Source organism: Neofelis nebulosa, chromosome 2, assembly GCF_028018385.1.
Source record: "Neofelis nebulosa isolate mNeoNeb1 chromosome 2, mNeoNeb1.pri, whole genome shotgun sequence".
Taxonomy (NCBI): domain Eukaryota; kingdom Metazoa; phylum Chordata; class Mammalia; order Carnivora; family Felidae; genus Neofelis; species Neofelis nebulosa.
Window position 1 is genome coordinate 80,431,567 of NC_080783.1, and position 20,230 is coordinate 80,451,796.

The 20,230-nt window shown below is 38.5% G+C and overlaps 1 pseudogene; it reads right to left on the reverse strand.

The window, feature by feature from the left end:
- Window positions 1-13,862: 13,862 nt before the first annotated feature.
- LOC131490525 (protein SCO2 homolog, mitochondrial-like) overlaps window positions 13,863-20,230 on the reverse strand; it is a 35,321-nt pseudogene continuing 28,953 nt past the window's right edge.

Below are 20,230 nucleotides of genomic sequence, written 5' to 3' on the forward strand. Positions count from 1 at the left end.
TTTAAGGCTTTACTTTTTCACATTAGGTTTTTAATCTTCCTGGAATATTGAATGTTTATATAGTGTAAAGTAAGGAATCAGATGGCTATCTTATTTTCCAGTCACCACTACTTCATTAGCAGATCCTTACCCCATTGTAATTGCACCTCTGTCAAATATTAAGTGTCCACACATGTGGTTGTGCTCCACTTTTACTGAGCTATTTGTCTATTGCACTCTCATTTCTCTGACTTAGGAATGGGATCATTTTTCTGTATTAGATTGTCTAATTAGTTATTCCTGGTCCATAGACAATTATCAGTTGTTGTATAATGAGCTTGTATTTACTAATCTTGCTGAGTCTTTCATTAATGGTTCATTACTGACTTGAATCAGAGGCCTAGTTCCTACTCTCAACTTTATTAATTAACAAATTCCGTGACCCTAAAAAAGTTATTAGTGTCACTAAATTTCAATGTTCTCTTTGGAAATAAGCAGGTCATAATATCTAACTCATGAGGTTGGTTTGATGTGAAGGTTAAGAAAAGAAAATGGATGTCAGTAGCCTAACACAAAGTAGAGACCCCAAAATGCCAGGTCCTTGTAAAAATCTTAGTGTCTGACAAATAGTCTGGTAATTAGTCGTTGTGTAATAAGGCTAATTAAATCAGATCTCTCACACACACATGCACGTGTGCACACACACAGAAGACCCTGCTGGCCATCCAAAACTCTAGGTTACATAGGTTACTAATGCATTTCTATAGTCACAATGTCACAGGCTTCATTTGTGTTTTCTTCTTGAATAAGAACATAATACCCAAAGAAATCCAAAACATTAGGCTGGGGGAAACTATTCTGGGGGAGGTAAGCACTGGGAGGACACAAAGTTATCTCTTGGTTTCAGGTAAGATCCATGTGCTTTACATGATTCATTATAGATCTTAAAGCTGTCAGAGGAAAAATGGCCATTACAATTATGTGACTTTAAAGTATTTTCCAAAAGAACCATATCTGTCATCAGTTATGAAAGCTGACCAAATGTACATGATGACAGACAGACAGCTGGTTCTCATTCATATTAAGTTCCTCTCAAGCAAAAGGAATGTTAAGGAAATCTGGCCTCATATTATGTTGATTCCAAAGTAATTACATTTGTTATTTCCTGGCGATGCAGTAAATCAAGCTGTGGCAAGTAGGTGGATATTTCACAGAAGTAATTTTGGAGACCATTAAATATGGTCACATGGTGTGTTGAACCCTCTTCTGCCTCAAGACAAATAATGTCCAGTCCAGGTGTGGGAAAAGGGAGAGAGTGGGAAAGCAACTACTTCCTTTAAAAGATGGGAAATGCATGGTTTTCCACATGCAGATGCAAAATTTGTAAGAAACAGAGGAGTTCACTTAAGGCATGTGGGGGTCAAAGGGATGGACAAACTGCCCCTGTGCAAGAGATTTCCTACCTCTCTGTTCTCAATCCAAAAACTGCCAAGTCCAGCTGCTTCCCAGGCAGTCATGTACCTCCCCCAAACACACCTGCTATCCCAGCACTTTACTCTGGGGTAAGCTGGCCGTTAATTAATGTCTACAGCACAAGGGTTTATGACCCTTCTGATTTCATTATAGTTAGAAGCTCTGTAGAGCTTACTCCCATTCACATAAAGGCCAAATGCTTTTAGAATCCTTTAATAAACCGATTGCCTAAAGGCTAAATTCAGGAAGGAATCTAATATAGGCACTAAATGATCATTTTGTTGTCTAAAAGTCTCTGTTCAGAATGGACATAATTCTTCTTTTAGCCTGTGATTTGACCTCTCTTTAATGCCAGCTTCCTAAAGTATTATCACAATGTAAGAATAAAGAAAGCAAAACTAAATTTGACTTTAAAGGGCATCCTCGCCTTACACACAGATTTGCCTAGGAGTAAAATTAAGACCCACTGACTCTAACATTTCTTCCTGTAGACATCAGAGGTTTAGCTATCAATTGCTCAATGCATTTTAAAGAATTAAGGAATGAAAAATCTGGAATGCTTTAAAGGAAAACTGCCTGGAGGCCTTAGGAAAAGATGACCTCTGGAAGACCTACCCAGCTCCAGACCATTCCTTGGTAGAGCACACAAAATGGATCCGTGTGTACAGCAGCAAAGGAAGGCGTGGCTCTTGATCCATTACGAGTAGGTTAGTTTCAGCTGCCATGAAAAATTCAACCCAGAGGTGAAGATTTTTCACTTCAAAACTCTTCAGAGCAATTGGGCCCTTCTCATTGTTCCCACCTTTGTTTAACTCGGCCAGTGTTTGTCAGTCAGTTAGCTTATAGCCCACTGAATTTCATTCAGGGAATCTGAAATCAGAAGTGACATAAACATATGGGGGGCATGGAGAGGAGGGACAAAAGGAGAGAGGGAGTGAGAATTACCAGTCAAATGGGAAAAAGATATTTTTTTTTGCTTAATTTTGTTTCTTCCACCCCAGATTCATTTACTTCATTTACATGTTATATTTCAAAAATGGGACACAGACAGCTTATTAAGGGAAGTGGGTTTTGGTTCCTTATTTTGGGGAGCATTTGCAATTCCAGAATATTCATTAAGTTAAATTAGGGTTTTGTTAAAAGTATGGTTTATTATGTAAATGGTAGAAAAATAAATATATAAATATCTATGTACAATACCTATAATGTATTGCATATATACATGTAAGACAATGTTTGTATTGCCTTTAGCAGATCCAGAATACAGATACTATGGAAAGTTCTGAAAAGAGCAGAACAGAGGGGCCCACACAAAATGGTGTGGAATGGTGGGTGATAGTCACTAAATGTTTCCTTGTTTATTCTTTTCTTTCTTCTACTTCATATGGAGATGTCACAAACATCTCAATCTACAGTGAGGGTGCTAACATCCTGCTCTGTGGAGTCCATAATACCAGCCATGCCTAGGCTGGATTCTATGTGCTCATCTCCCCAATCTGGGGAGCACCACACTGACTGTGACACGAGCCTCAGCTGCTTGGGGATCCAGACTCTTATGCCAGTTTTCACACTAACCACCTCACTTGGAGACCTCATTTCATCTCTTAGCCCCCAGTTTCTGTACTTCCTTGGTACAAAGTGGATTTGCCGTACAGTTTCATTAATTAATTAATGAATGTGGGTTTTTATTTTTATTTTTTTAATATATGAAATTTATTGTCAAATTGGTTTCCATGCAACACCCAGTGCTCATCCCAAAAGGTGCCCTCCTCAATACCCATCACCCACCCTCCCCTCTCTCCCACCCCCTATCAACCCTCAGTTTGTTCTCAGTTTTTAAGAGTCTCTTATGCTTTGGCTCTCTCCTACTCTAACCTCTTTTTTTTTTCCTTCCCCTCCCCCATGGGTTTCTGTTAAGTTTCTCAGGATCCACATAAGAGTGAAAACACATGGTATCTGTCTTTCTCTGTATGGCTTATTTCACTTAGCATCACACTCTCCAGTTCCATCCACGTTGCTACAAAGGGCCATATTTCATTCTTTCTCATTGCCACGTAGTACTCCATTGTGTATATAAACCACAATTTCTTTATCCATCCATCAGTTGATGGACATTTAGGCTTTTTCCACAATTTGGGTATTGTTGAGAGTGCTACTCTAAACATTGGGGTACAAGTGCCCCTATGCATCAGTACTCCTGTATCCCTTGGGTAAATTCCTAGCAGTGCTACTGTTGGGTCATAGGGTAGGTCTATTTTTAATTTTTTGAGGAGCCTCCACACTGTTTTCCAGAGTGGCTGCACCAGTTTGCATTCCCACCAACAGTGCAAGAGGGTTCCCATTTCTCCACATCCTCTCCAGCATCTATAGTCTCCTGATTTGTTCATTTTGGCCACTCTGACTGGCGTGAAGTGATATCTGAGTGTGGTTTTGATTTGTATTTCCCTGATGAGGAGTGATGTTGAGCATCTCTTGAATGTGGGTTTGATTAGGAACTTGGATACTTAACAGCTTACCCTGCTCCATTTGACGATTCTGGTCACCATTTTTCATTCAGAAAAATCAAAGGATTTTTACTGCCTTGGCTAACAAGATGGCATATCAACTGGCCAACAGCCTTTTCTAGACATGTCAAGAAAGATGCATTTGAATATTGGTATGAAATCTGTGAAATTATTTGTTTCAACATTAGGTTTTCAAACTTACGTAGTAATAGCAAGAACTATGGTTATTACACATATGATGATTTTGCACACTTTTCAAAATGATTTAAATAATTGCACTCCTTCATGTAGGATGACGTAGATGAAGCTCATGGCTTGGAGAGTGCAGCACAAGTTAGATTTCAGACCCATTCACCCTCTGCAGCAGCCAGGAAACACCATTGTGTAGCACACTTGTAAAACAACATGTGGGGGCCCAGGAGGTATCATGTACATGACAATTCCAAGGCATACATAAACCTTACATTATTTGTAAGTCCCCTTCGAACCACTAATAAGTGCAGTTTGATTTAAAATCAGAGGTCTCCAGAGTAAGGAACTATAAAGGGAGTATAAGGCGACCTATAATTATGCCAAAAGAATATAATAAAAATTTAAATTAACCTTAAAAAATTAAGCTTCACTAATTTTCTGGTGATTTTTTTGTGTGGTAAAATATATAAAACATAACATTTACCATTTTAACCATTTTTAAATACAATTCAGTGGCAATAAATATGTTCGCAATGTAATGTAACCATCAGCACTATCTACTTTAAAAACTTCTTTAACATCCCACACAGAAACTCTGGACCCATTAAATAATAATTCCCCATTCCCTTCTCTCCTCAGCTGATGGTAACCTCTATTCTATTTTCTGTCTCTATGAATTTGCCTATTTTAGGTACCTCATACAAATGGAATCGTATGATATTTATTCTTTGTGTCTAGCTTATTTCACTTAGCTTAGTGTTTTTATAGTTCATCCATGTATCAGAATTTCATTCCGTTGTATGGGTATACCACGATGATTTATTCATCCACTGAAAGACATTTGAGTTGTTTCCACCTTTTGGCTGTCGTGAATAATGCTGCTGTGAACATTGGCGTTCAAGTATTGTTTTTGTCCATTTTCAATTCATTGGGGTATACACCTAGTAGTAGAATTGCCAGATCATATGGTAATTTTATGTGTAACTTTTCAAGGAACCTCCCAACTGTCTCTAGAGTGACTGCAGCATTTTACATAACCACCAACAGAGCATGAATTTCCAATCTCTCCCCAGGTTCTCCACATTGCCAACACTTGTTATTTGTTTATTTTTTTATGATGGCCAGCCTAATGGGTGTGAAGTATTATCTCAGTGAACTTTTGATTTGCATTTTCCTAATGGTTAGTGATGTTGAGAATGCTTTTATGTGCTCATTGACCATTTGTATATCTTCTTTGGAGAAAGGACTTAAGACCTTTGCCCATTTTTTAATTGGGCTGCTTGTTTTTGTTGTTGTTGTTGTAGAATGATGGGGATTTTATGTATTCTTGGCATTAATTCCTTATCACATGTGTGATTTAAAAATATTTACTCACATTCTGTGAATTGTCCGTTTACTCTGTGGATACTGTCCTTTGATGTACAGAGGTTTTAAAACTTCGATAAAGTCTAACTTACCATTTTTTGTTATTATATACAACTAATTTTACTGTATGCAGTACCAGTGATGCCACCACCTGCCCATTTGTCAGCTAGTGTGGAAGCTGTCTTGTAGGTAGGATAGGAGTTCCACATCATGAAGAGCTGTCCCTGGTAGCTTCATGTGATTGATGACTACCAGTGCTTCGTAATACCTTGTAATTCAAGGGTTTCCATAAGTGAATTTGGGGGTCATATTTTTATGTCATTTATATATTTTTATTTTTATATTTTCATGTGTATATTTATAAGGTTAACATTCACAATTATGGAGCTAAATGACATGAAATATCTTGCACAGAAAATTCAAATGCAAAGTAAAAATAATGCAAGCTGAAGGCAATAACAAGACCATGGCAGAGTTGACACTTCTGCTCTTGGTAGGAGCTCTTTATCAGCCACATTAAGAGGATCTGACAAGAAGTCAGTAAAAATTCACAAATACCAATACATCTATTTTAAAATGTGGATTTAAGTCAACCCCAGTTAACGATGCATCAAACTCGGTCTATACCATGTGTTAGGATATTAGTCAGTGGTAGTATGGAGGTATGATAATTTGCAAGACATTTTTAATGTTTATTTTATGCTTATTACATCATTTTAAATGCTTTTAAATATTATTGCATCCAGAACATATTTTTTAGAGTAGCTTAATATCACATACATATGTAAATTAATAATTTTATAACGAATACTTACCAGGCATGCATTCTCCAATATTTTTTATTGATGGGGGTATTTTAAAAAGTTTAGAGACCATTGAAGTCCATAAAAAGAAGTAAACTTACAGATATATTTATCTATCAACTTTGTCAGGTGGATAACTGGCACACTTTTATGCTTAGAATTTCTTCTCCTTTTAAAAATGTAACATTGACTCGATTCCAGTCTATTTGGCAAAAGTTCCCTAGTGGATCACTGCAAAGGCAGCAAAGCATTAGCACGTTTGGCTTTATTATTTATGTGACAACAGTGTGCTTTTTTTGTTTGGGTCTATACAGAGTCTGTGTATGTATAGTTGAGTAATCCTTGGGACCAAACAGTTATAACTCCAGGAGGCTGATTTGATGCCTGAGGAAAATACCATAGCTGAGTTGTGTGAAAGCCATTCTGGACCTCAGTTGTGTTAGTAGAGAAGATAATTTTCTCAACAGCAAACTGTGGATAATCAATCACCTTGAATCTGGACTTCTCACTGTACCATTCTATTATCCAAGCTTATAGATTTGCTAGGATCCTTACTTACCCAGACATTCTCCCACTGGTGACCCTTCTGCCCACTTCACTCCTTATTAACACATCCATTGAATACTGAACCAGGCAGGGATGGGAATTTTATTTGGTGGCTTTATTCCCTTGTTGTTTACATTGGCATGAAATTTTTGGGTTATACGTGAATTTTCTTTATCCATGTGGATCCTGACTTCACAGCCACGGATAATCAACCGCCAATCAAACCTACTTTCAAAACAACCATCTTCAAACTAAGACATGGTTTTCTGGTCATGCTCTAGATGGTCATAGCTGTAAAGCCACTTATGAGAAAACTTGGAATTTTGATATGATTTTACAATAAACTTATGCACTTCTTTGAAACCAGAAGAGCAGCAAAGCCAGGCTACACACTGAAATTTTTTCTACATGAAACAGCCTGAAGTTAATTGAGAAAATAGCATTCAGCTTGTAGTTACCCACCTCACCTAAAATCTGCAGATTAAGCTGGGTTTACAGAATCACGGAGTTAGAAGGGAACTTAAGGAATACTGTATCTCTCCTCCTCTCTGTACTTGTGGTTATGTGAGATCTATAGTAAAAGCTTCCTTTTCTAAAGGAAGTGTTAAACTCTCTCAACACAGGATTGCCCTATACAGCATCCTTGAGAGATTTTCTTTTTGTCCATTCCAGATGACCGTGTCTTTTGGAGTGTTTCAGGTGATGGGGAGCTTTCTACATCCTAGAGGGGATCACCAGCACCTTGAATTATTTAAGTCCAGATGTGATGTTCACCTGGCTGACCCCTTTCCTTATCACACCCATCTCTGGCTCTCTCATTCCTTAGTCTGAAGGAATCTGTTCTTTGGCTTTGCTAACCCTCTAGATTTATCATCTTTTAATTTTTTTCTCTCAGTCAGTGAGTCACCTTTGGCTTTTTATACTTCTCTGCTTAGTCAGGATCCCATAGTCCATCACCCCAGCTTCTCTCTTAACAACCAGTTCAACTTCCCTGGTTTCTTTTCTGAGCGTATCCTGAGGTTTCCCATGTTCAGTCTCGCTGAATAATCAACCCTTGCTATCAGAGAAACCTGTTCATGCATAGGCCCAAATAAGACAGAGCTCTTCTGTTCAACGTGCAGTGCAGCTCTTTGCCTCCATGCCCCTAGATACCCCCAGCAGATCTCTGAGATTTTTGCCAATTTGTGACACTGTTCTAAGGTGCATCCTTTCTCTAATCTCTCCAAGAACCCTCAACAGATCCTACTCACTGAAGTCGGTGATGGTACTTGGGAGAGGATTCAGTGCCTACCCAAACTGGGTAGTAGGAAAGGAGCAATGGAGGTGTGAATGGACCAATAAAGACAGTAGCACATTTAAAGAGAATATATAACTGAATCATCCTGAGGCTTTTTACAGAATAGCTTACTAAAAGTAGGTCACCCAACAGAGAAACTATATTTCTTATCTATCTAAATTCCAAAAAATATGACCCAACTCTGATCAAGAGTGAAAATGTGTGAGCAATGGTGATAGAAAGTGCAAGGAGATCCAAGATAAAATAGCCACCCATGACATGGGTCCCACATCTTGCACCAAATCATTTTTGTTTAATCTAAAAGAGAAAGAGAGACAAAAGAATGCTTGAGCAGGATGCTGTAGCTAGGAAGTAAATCTTCCACAGTCATAACCAAACAGGGTTTCTCAGTTTCCTGCTTAGAAAGTAGGTGCTGAGTCAGGAATCTGGGCTTCCCAAGGCAGAAGCATCCTTAATGAATGTTTAGTGTATCTTTGACTTAGACCAGACTCCAGAGCTGGTTTTGCTTTCCCAGTGGAGGGCTAAGCCTATGAAGTCGTTGACAAGAATATCTTTCAAATGGCTAACAAACAGAGGTTACTCAGACTCTGGACCAAGCAAACAGTCTGCTCCTTCTGACCCTATACCCAGGGTATCTGCACCCTGCGTGATAGTGCCTGAACAAGATACAGTCTCTACCTCAGCCAGAACCATAGCATTGTTGAATGCTGTTTTACTGACTATTCTTCTAATCTGTTCAGGCTTCCCACAGCAGCTGTTCTAATCCTTCAATATTATGCAATTTTATTACTGTGCTACATTCACTTTACTCTTAAAAAGGTAATCGTGCTTCCCACTTCACGGGAAACAGAGGGCTTCACTGCTTAGATAATAGCAAGTTGTATGTATTGCATCTTATGTACAGTAGTCCCTCCCCTTTATCTACAGGAGATAGGTTCCAAAACTCCCAGAAGACGTCTGAAGCTGTGGATAGTACTGAACCTTATATATACTATGTTTTTTACTATATGTACATACCTGTGATAAAGATTATAAATTTGGCACAGTAAAAGACTAACAACCTTATAATAGATAATAAAATAGAAAAATTACAACAATATACTCTAATAAAAGTGATGCTAATGTGGTCTCTCTCTCAAAATATCTTTTTGGACTGTACTCATCCTTCTGGAGATGATGTGAGAAGATAAAATGCCTACATAGGGAGAAGAAGTGAGGTGAATGGTGTAGGTACCGTGATGCAGTGTTAGCCTCCTATTGACCTAATAATGATATGTCATAAGGAGGATTATTCATTTTCACATACAGTTAACCACTGTAACTGAAACGTTGGACAGTGAAACCACAGATGGGAGGAATGCCGTACAAGGAAGTGCTTTTATTGTTTCTTACAAAGGGTCTCAGTAATATTAACATCACCTTTATGTAGACTTACTATTCCGTCCTGTCAAGACAGTATGAAGTCTTAGAAAGAGTTCAGACATAGGTCTGAGGAGTCACTAAGCCTCTGCTCATTTTATGACTCCACGCTTCTTCTAGAAAATTGAACATATCAAAACAAAAACTAATCCAAACCCAACTTTTTTTTCTGATCTACTCTACATATCTTAATAAGGAGAAAGAATTTTGAAGTTTAGAAATCTTTTGATAAGATAGGAGCTGAATAGAAATTGCATTCAAATGTGAACAGCTGATAGGACTGTACCTCTGTGCACAGATTGTAATGAGGGTAGGAATGTGAGGGTGAGGGACAGGTTGAGGAAACACAGGGCTGAGGATGAGCTTGCTGGAAGGACTCAACCCGTGAAAAGAGGAAACTTGGGAACACCAAATGCGAGCACTACGTGGTTCTCAATTATACCTAGTGTTGGCCATGTCTGTCTGTAATTGAATGTGCAAGACTACTTAGGGAAGAAGAAAGAAAGAACCAAGGCATTGTCTCTAAAAAAGGAGCGATGAGTGAAAAGAGAATGACTTACGTTAAAAGTAATATATTAGAGATTGTCTTAGCTTCTCCAAATGTCATCTCAATCAGTATTTGCCCAGGTATTAGCCAAGAATTTATTATGGTAAAAAAGGACAACCAAAATCTTCATTCGTGGAGTATGGTGATAACCAAGGCAGTGACGGGGGTGGGGGTGTCCTCATTTCATGGATGGCAGCTTGGCCAAATTCAAGGACAACATCCAAAGGAAACATTCCACGCACTACCCCTCACCTTTTTTTTTTTTTTTTTTCACTTGATGAATTGAATTGTGGAGTCATTCATTCTCTGGAGGTTCCAGTAAGAAAAGCAAATTATATTTAAATGAACACTTGGCATTTGGTTCAGCAAGCTAATGTGACCTGGATTCATTTTAAAGACGTTCCATTTTTTTTAGTAGAGGGAGTCATCTTTCTGTGGGCCAGATTCAGGTCCAATTTCTTATTCAGCTCGTGACTTAAATTGAATAAGTCCTTATTGCAAGTAGACTGCTTGGCTGTGTGTCTCCTGGAATTGATCTCCTCCAGGACTTAAATGTTCTCAGTTAATGAGATGCATTCTTGTTATTGCTTATAAAGTCACTAATAATTTTCTGAGAATCTATATATAAAATTTATTATAAGTGTGTATTCACCCATACAATAACTTGAGTAGCTATTTTCCCATTAAGACAAACTCTTGGCTAATGTATTTCAGTAGAAGTTTTATTCCAAAGGGTTACTTCTGGTCACTGGAAGTATTTTTTCATATTTAATTTTATATAAGGCAATTGGTTATTTATAGACTTGTTTATGGATGACTTATTCCACTGTTTATAGCTATAATTAGGAAATGTATAAAATCAATTGTTAAGGAAGTGTGAGTCAGTAGCACAGCTCTTTGAAGAATATGAATATGAAATCTGAAGATTTTATAGAGAGATGACTCTCCTGCAGTTCCTTCACTAAGCATCTGTTCTACTTTGTGTGACTGTTTATCCTGGCCTTTCTGAAGCATAGAACCAAAGTCAAGGGGAATAGAAGGGCTCAGAGTTAACCCTATGTCAGGGAACAAGCTGAAGCTAATTGTTCCACCAGGGGTTTGAATCCATGACCTTGACCTCATTATATCAAACTCTAACCAACTGAGCTAACTAATAAGGAAGAAACCTATGAGAGAAACCTGATGTCAACTCTAAAGCATTACATGTTATCATGTCACCCCAGCATCACTGCTTCAGTTGTCACCATTAACTAAATTTGGAAACCATATTTTTAGGAGAAATTTTTGATATGTCTTACAAAGTTAGAAAATTCTTCAGGTTTCAACAGTGTAGATTTGGTGCCATCACAAACTCATAGGGAATGATAATAGTCTCTGGACTTGATAGATAGCGACTGATATATTCTTTTTTTCTTTAAACAATTTTTTTTTAGTGTTTATTTATTTTTGAGAGAGAGAGAGAGAGACAGAGCATGAGCAGGGGAGGGTCAGAGAGAGAGGGAGACACAGAATCCAAAGCAGGCTCCAGGCTCTGAGCTGTCAGCATAGAGCCTGACTCAGGGCTTCACCCCACAGACTGTGAGATCATGACCTGGGCCGAAGTCGGACACTTAACTGATTGAGCCACCCAGGCACCCCACGACTGGTATTTTTAAAAAAGAAGGAAAGACTTCTTTTCTATTATATGTGTTGCAATGAGAAAATGCCACAAGGTACTAGAAGTATTGCTGTCATCATTCATTTCCAGAGGGAAAGTCAGAATTGATTTGAATTCCTATTGACTCATAATCCTGGGCATGTTAGAAATGTGTCATTCATTCATCCTTTTAATAAAAACTATTTACTGAGCTTTTTCTTGGTGGCAAGAATTGTCTTAGGTGGTGGAAATGCAGAGGTGACCAAGATGGACAAAGCTGGGTTCCCATGGAGCCTACAGTATGGCAGGAACATAGTCAATAAACAAGTAAGCAAATACATGAACAAGAATTGATCATTAACTGCTGATGGTACCTGATCAACTTTTCATATTGAGGTTTTCTCAAACTTCAAAAATATGTTTTCCTAGAGGCATAAATTGTTGCAAATTATAGATAAGCTGCTGTGTATGTGGACTGTTGAATGCAATGAGATGAAAGTGCTCTACAATACCGCAGTCGAAATATGAAGACTTTTGACAGTTTTCGTTAAAGACTTTGGCTCTCAAATCACACACACTTACGTTCAAATCCTACGTCCTTCACTTGTTAGTGTTATGAACTCAGGAAAGTTTTTTTAATCTTTTTGAATGTCCGCTTGCTGGTCTGTAAACGTGGTGCACATTTGCTGTATTAACTAGTACGATATAAGTAAAACACATGTCACTTAGCAGGTACTCAAGAAATATTTCACCTTTCCAGTGAAAAAGAAAGATACAGTGTTCTTACAATAACCAGGTGAAACTTATTTTGACCATGAGGTCTAAAAAATTTAGAACTACAGTGAAGAATTTGAGCTATGTTACTGTGCAGAGTGATTTTATTAAAATACATACAATTCCCTCAAGAGCATTGTTGGCCTTAACTGTAAAGGCGGTTCCATTAAAACCCTGCTTTCCAAGATAAAATGAACATTTGATAAATCATATTTAACTTTTCAATAGTGATTTATAATAGTCTTTATCTGAAGATATTTTTCTTCCAACTTTCCAGAGTTGAGGAACAGAGCAGACAATAGGTTAAGGGGAGAACTCCATGTTTAACTTAAAACTTTTCATCTCTGTGCTCTAATCTAAGCATTCCTTCTTCAGGTAGAGGTTTGGTATTTGAAAAGCGAAAGAATCAAGTTTCTTAGCGCTCTGTGGCCTGAAACATTTATCAAAATAAACCCCAGGAGCTGGGCCCTACACTGGCCTTTGGAGGTTAGAAGAATGTTGTGCATGTGGCCAGGGGTGTGAGAGAGGGGAGATGATTGCCCCTGAGGGACTTGCTTTCTGGAGGCTTCTGTGCTCCAGTCAGGCTGTCTCTCTATTAGTAACAAAAGACTTGCCTTCCTCAGCCCTAGGCATCTGGCTTCATTCCCAGATGCTGCTCTGAGGCCAGAGTAAAAGACACAGAAAATATCTGGGTGTTTTAGAGTCGATAATACTTGGTGTAGTAATGATGATAGTAATAAAAATTAGATTAGTTATTATATTTATAAATATGAAATATTTAATATTGATATATTTATACATATAAGTAGTATTATAAGTGATAATTGTATGAAATAAAATAACTATTTATACAATAAAAACATTATTGTTATAGAAATAATAATATTTTGGCATACTTACTAAGAACTTCACACACATCAACTCTTTGAAATTCCAACCCAAATATTTTGATTCAGGTGCTGTTATTTCCCTATTTTACAGAAGGGGAAACCAAGATATAGTTTAGTGAAGTAATTTCTCCTAAGTCACCTAGCAGGGAAATGAAGATAGGAACCAAGGCTGTAAACCTCTGAAGTTTAAGTTCTGTCTCACACACACTGACAAATCTACATTCAGCTTCATTTTCTATTACTGATCCGGTGACTTGAAGTATCAGCAACATATGAGATGTAAAACGTCAGCAACGTAATCAATTGTGATCAATGATGCTAAAAGAGCAGTGTGTTCCTTCCCCGGAAGAAATACAGAGAATGCCCATCCCCTCTCCATCTTAGCTAATGTTGCGTGCTTGGGATGGTGCTCTAATTTAATTAGCAAATAGAGTAAATCAATTGAGTAAAGAGGAGGAAGCGTTTGTGATTTGGACAGAAAATTCAGATCTGCTCAGCTCAGGGCTGAGCAGGTAGATGGCAATGGAGTGGTCCACGATGTAATCCTGGTCCTTGTCCTTGGGGCCTGCACTGTAGTACACGCAGTAGCTGTGCCTCACTTGGCCTACCTGCTCAGCAGAACCAGTCAGGCCCAGCAACCGTGGGTGGAAGTCCTGTAGGTAGTGGGCCATGGCTGAGACAGTGTCCCACTCAGGGTCCACAGTAACGAAGATAGGCTGCACCAGGGGCAGGCGGGCTCAGCCTCCAGCTGCCGTACCACCTGCACCAACTTCTCCAGCTCATCTGGGCAGATGTTGGGGCAGTGAGTGAACCCAAAGTACATCAACACCCACTGACCCAGAAGTCGGCTTTGCAGCGAGCTGTCGCCCCCCCCCCCCCTCACCCCCCCACCTTCAGCAGCCTGAAGTCACCCTGGCCCACGGCCGCCTGGCTCAGGGCCTCCGTTCACTTTTGCTGCTGCCGCTGCTCCTTCTCAGCCCTGGTGGCCAGCCAGACCCCACCCAGCCCAGCCCCAAACAAGGTGGTGATCAACAGCCTAGTTTGAAGCCCAGGGCCCTGGGGCCAGCTCTGCCTGCCTGTGTCTCCAGGGCCCTGCCTTGACAGGAGCCGGCATATGTTGGGCCTTGCCTCCTGGGGTCCAAAGGAGGGCTGGGGGCTTCCGATGATAGAGCCTGTGCCAAGCCTTGGGTAGCCAAACCAGATCTATGGGACGCAGCAAAGGCGGTCATCAGAGGAAAGTATATAGCAATCCAGGCCTTCCTAAAGAAGGAAGAAAGATCTCAGATACACAACCTAACCTTACACCTAAAAGAATTGGAAAAAGAACAGCAAATAAAACCCAAAACCACTATAAGACAGGAAATAATAAAGATTAGAGCAGAAATTAATGCTATTGAAACAAACAAACAAACAAACAAAAAAACCCAGTAAAACAGATCAATGAAACCAGAAACTGGTTCTTTGAAAGAATTAACAAAATTGATAAACCACTAGCCAGTCTAATCAAAACAAAAAAGGAAAGGACCCAAATAAAATCAAGAATGAAAGAGGAGAGATCACAACCAACACAGCAGAAATACAAAACAATAATAAGAGAATATGATGAGCAATTATATGCCAATATAATGGGCAATCTGGAAGAAATGGACCAATTCCTAGAAACATATACACTACCAAAACTGAAATAGGAAGAAATAGAAAATTTGAACAGACCCATAACCAGTAACGAAATTGAATTAGTAATAAAAAATCTGCCAAAAAACAAGAGTCCAGGGCCAGATGGCTTTCCAGGGGAATTCTACCAAACATTTAAGGAAGAGTTAACACCCGTTCTCTTGAAGCTGTTCCAAAAAATAGAAATAGAAGGAAAACTTCCAAACTCTTTCTATGAGGCCAGCATTACCTTGATTCCAAAACCAGAGACCCCACTAAAAAGGAGAACTGTAGACCAATTTCCCTGATGAACATGGATGCAAAAATTCTCAATAAGATATTAGCCAACTGGATCCAACAATACATTAAAAAATTATTCACCACGACCAAGGGGGATTTATACCTGGGATGCAGGGCTGGTTCAATATCTGCAAAACAATTAACGTGATTCATCAAATCAATAAAAGAAAGGACAAGAACCATATGATCCTCTCAATAGATTCAGAGAAAGCATTTGACAAAATACAGCATCCTTTCTTGATAAAAACCCTCAAGAAAGTAGGGATAGAAGGAGCATACCTCGAGATCATAAAAGCCATATATGAACGACCCTATGCTAATATCATCCTCAATGGGGAAAAACTGAGAGCTCTCCCCCTAAGATCAGGAACGAGACAGGGATGTCCACTCTTGCCACTGTTATTCAACATAGTATTGGAAATCTTAGCCTCTGCAGTCAGACAACACAAAGAAATAAAAGGCATCTAAATCGGCCAGGAGGAGGTCAAACTTTCACTCTTCGCACATGACATGCTACTCTGTATGGAAAACCCAAAGGATTCCACCAAAAAACTGCTAGAACTGATCCATGAATTCAGCAAAGTTGCAGGATATAAAATCAACGCACAGAAATTGGTTGTATTCCTATTTACCAACAATGAAGCAACAGAGAAATCAAGAAATCGATCCCATTTACATTGCACCCAAAACCATAAAATACCTAGGAATAAATTTAACCAAAGAGGTGAAAAATCTATACACTCAAAACTATAGAAAGCTTATGAAATAAACTGAAGAAGACACACAAAAAATGGAAAAAGATTCTATGCTCCTGGATAGGAAGAACAAATATGGTTAAAATGTCAATACTACCCAAAGCAATCTACATATTCAATGCAATCCCTATCAAAATAACACCAGCATTCTTCACAGAGCTAAAACAAACAGTCCCAAAATTTGTATAGAACCAGAAAAGACCCCGACTGGCCAAAACAATCTTGAAAAAGAAAACCAAAGCTGGAGGCATCACAATCCTGGACTTTAAGATGTATTACAAAGCCGCAATCATCAAGACAGTAGAGTACTGGCACAAAAACAGACACTCAGATCAATGGAACAGAATAGAAAACCCAGAAATGGACCCACAAACATTTGGCCAACTAATCTTTGACAAAGCAGCAAAGAATATCCAATGGAATAAAGACAGTCTCTTCAGCAAATGGTGCTGGGAAAACCAGACAGCGACATTCAGGAGAATGTACCTGGATCACTTACACCATACACAAAAATAAGCTCAAAATGGATGAAAGACCTAGATGTAAGACAGGAAGCCATCAAAATCCTCGAGGAGAAAGAAGGAAAAACCTTTTTGATCTTGGCCGCAGCAACTTCTTACTCAACGCGTCTCTGGAGGCAAGGGAAACAAAAACAAAAATGAACTACTGGGACCTCATCAAAATAAAAAGCTTCTGGGACGCCTGGGTGGCTCAGTCGGTTGGGCGGCCGACTTCGGCTTGGGTCATGATCTTGCAGTCCGTGGGTTCGAGCCCCGCGTCGGGCTCTGTGCTGACGGCTCGGAGCCTGGAGCCTGTTTCAGATTCTGTGTCTCCCTCTCTCTGACCCTCCCCCGTTCATGCTCTGTCTCTCTCTGTCTCAAAAATGGATAAACATTAAAAAAAATAAATAAATAAAAAAATAAAAAGCTTCTGCACAGCGAAGGAAACAATCAGCAAAACTAAAAGACAACTGACAGAATGGGAGAAGATATTTTCAAACGACATATCAGATAAAGGGTTAGTATCCAAAATCTATAAAGAACTGATCAAAGTCAACACCCAAAAAACAAATAATCCAGTGAAGAAATGGGCAAAAAACATGAAGAGACACTTCTCCAAAGAAGACATGCAGATAGCCAACCGACACATGAAAAAATGCTCAACATCACTCATCATCAGGGAAATACAAATCAAAACCACAATGAGATACCACCTCACACCCGTCAGAATGGCTAATGTTAACAACTCAGGCAACAACAGATGTTGGCGAGGAAGCAGAGAATGAGGATCTCTTTTGCATTGTTGGTGGGAATGTAAGCTGGTGCAGCCACTCTGGAAAACAGTATGGAGGTTCCTCGAAAAACTAAAAATAGAACTACCCTATGACGCAAGAATTGCACTACTAGGCATTTATCCAAGGGATACAGGTGTGCTGTTTCTAAGGGACACATGCACCCCAATGATTATAGCAGCACAATCAACAGTAGCGAAAGTATGGAAAGAGCCTAAATGTCCATCGATGGATGAATGGATAAAGAAGATGTGGTATATATATACAATGGAGTGATAGTTGGCAATAGAAAAGAATGGAATCTTGCCATTTGCAACTATGTGGATAGAACTGGAGGGTATTATGCTAAGCGAAAGTAGTCAGTCAGAGAAAGGCAAAAATCATATGACTTCACTCATATGAGGACTCTAAGAGACAAAACAGATGAATATAAGTGAAGGGAAGGAAAATTAATATAAAAACAGGGAGGGGGACGAAACATAAGAGACTCATAAATATGGAGAACAAACTGAGGGATTGTGGGATGGGGGATTGGCTAAATGTGTAAGGGGCACTAAGGAATCTATTCCTGAAATCATTGTTGCACTATATGCTAACTAATTTGGATGTAAATTTTAAAAAATAAAATTAAAAAAAAATTAATGAGAAAAAAATTATTAAAGCTATTTAGGAAAATTATTAGGCACATTCTATTAAGTTGAGCATATGTGCATCTCACAACCCGACAAATGCACTTTAGGTGCATATATATGAGGAATTCTGGCACTTGAGTTCTGGGACACGTGTACCAAAATGGTCATATAGCAGCAATAATAAAACCTCAGACTAAAACCAACCAAAATGTCCCTCAACAGAATGGATAAATAAATTTTGACATAGTCATACAGTGGAATATTATAAAATAGTGAAAATGACCTACAGCTACATCTATTAACATAAATGAACCTCAAAACAAAAATATAGGAGCAAAGCAAGAACAAAAAATGAAGTCACAAAAGAAATAGAAGAGTATGATTCCATTATTTAATTTGAAAATCTGGTTGAACTAAAGAATATAATCTTTAGCAATGCATACAAAGATAGTAAAATTGTGAGGAAAAGCAAAGTAATGGTAAACCAAAATCAGGATAGGTGGGGGTTGGGGCAGAGAGGAAGAGATTATCAGAGCGAGGCATACATGTGGGTTTCTAAGGCACTGATAGTGTTCTTTCTCTGAAACTGAGTGGTGAGACCATGTGTAAGCCTTTCATTATTATTCTTTAGGCTATATATATATGTGAAATAAAGTCTTACAAATGTGTATATTGAACAACAGCAAGAGTTATTAAAGACGTATCTTTGAAGGCACAGGGCTCAGATAGTTTTGTAAGTGAGTTCAAACAAACATTACAGGTCAGATATATCTCATCCTAATCCAACTGTTACAAAGCAAAGAAACAAATACGGAAAATGTCTACATTTACTTATAATCATAATCTTGATATTAACATCTGAAAAAGAAAGAATGCCCTGTAAAACCAACTACAGATCAAAGATAAATGTAAAAATCAAAATTACTTATATCCAGCAGCATATTGAAAACCATTGTGATAATGGCTCAATGGTCTCCAAATGCCCATATAAAATGGAAGTTATATAGATACTAGATATGCTAAGAGAGGGCCACTAAGAAGATAAGTGATACTTATCTTCTTGGCATGCCTATTTTTTAACATTCTGCATTTTATTTTATTTTATTTTTTTTTTTAAATTTTTTTTCAACGTTTTTTATTTATTTTTGGGACAGAGAGAGACAGAGCATGAACGGGGGAGGGGCAGAGAGAGAGGGAGACACAGAACCGGAAGCAGGCTCCAGGCTCCGAGCCATCAGCCCAGAGCCTGACGCGGGGCTCGAACTCACGGATCGTGAGATCGTGACCTGGCTGAAGTCGGACGCTTAACCGACTGCGCCACCCAGGCGCCCCAACATTCTGCATTTTAAACTGTGAATTGTATAGGTCTTTATCTAAACCTAAGCAAGTTCGTATTGACTGATCCTTAATAAACAAAATGCCCACTGAACTTTGGAAAAAAAAATGGTTAGAGATATAAAATGCTGTCTTCAGCTGGGTTAAAATAGTTTCATTGCAAATATGCACTCTGCAAAGTAGTGAACTTCTTGTCACCAGTGGTAATCAAATAGAGGACTGTCATTCAAGAGATTTCTCCTTGGAAAACCTACTGGAACTGATACTTGTGAAGCTTCCAACCTGGAAGTGGTGCACTTTTGTGAGTTAAGTGTTTCCTTTGAGTAGTTCCTGGTCTCTTGAGAAGACCGTGAGGTGAAGCCCACGCATATTTACCGGCAGCATTTAAGCAAGAACTAAGGGTGATAACAGGTGTGAAGTCCTCTGACTTTTACACTTAGAATGCCCTACTTTACTTCAGTTGTGGAGTCCAGTGGTTGCTTACTGTAATTGAAATTCCCCTAGAGAAAACAAATAAGAACTTTCCCAGTACAATACAGAGAATGTAGTATGTTTTATTTTGAAATATTAGTATTTTAAAATGTACTATTTTAAAATATTAGTATTAAAAATATTAGTATTTTAGAATGTGCTATTTCAAAGCTTTCTCTAGCATTGTTTCTTTTCTCTAGCATCCTTTCTTATTTTACAAGTAGAGCCTGAAGTGTCATTGTCTTTCCCAGTCACAAAATCTCACCTCCTCTGAAATTGAATAAAGTTAAAAAACAAAAAAAGAAACCTCACATGTGTTTGTTAACATAGATTTATTAATATGTGCATGTATGAAATCCATGTACATA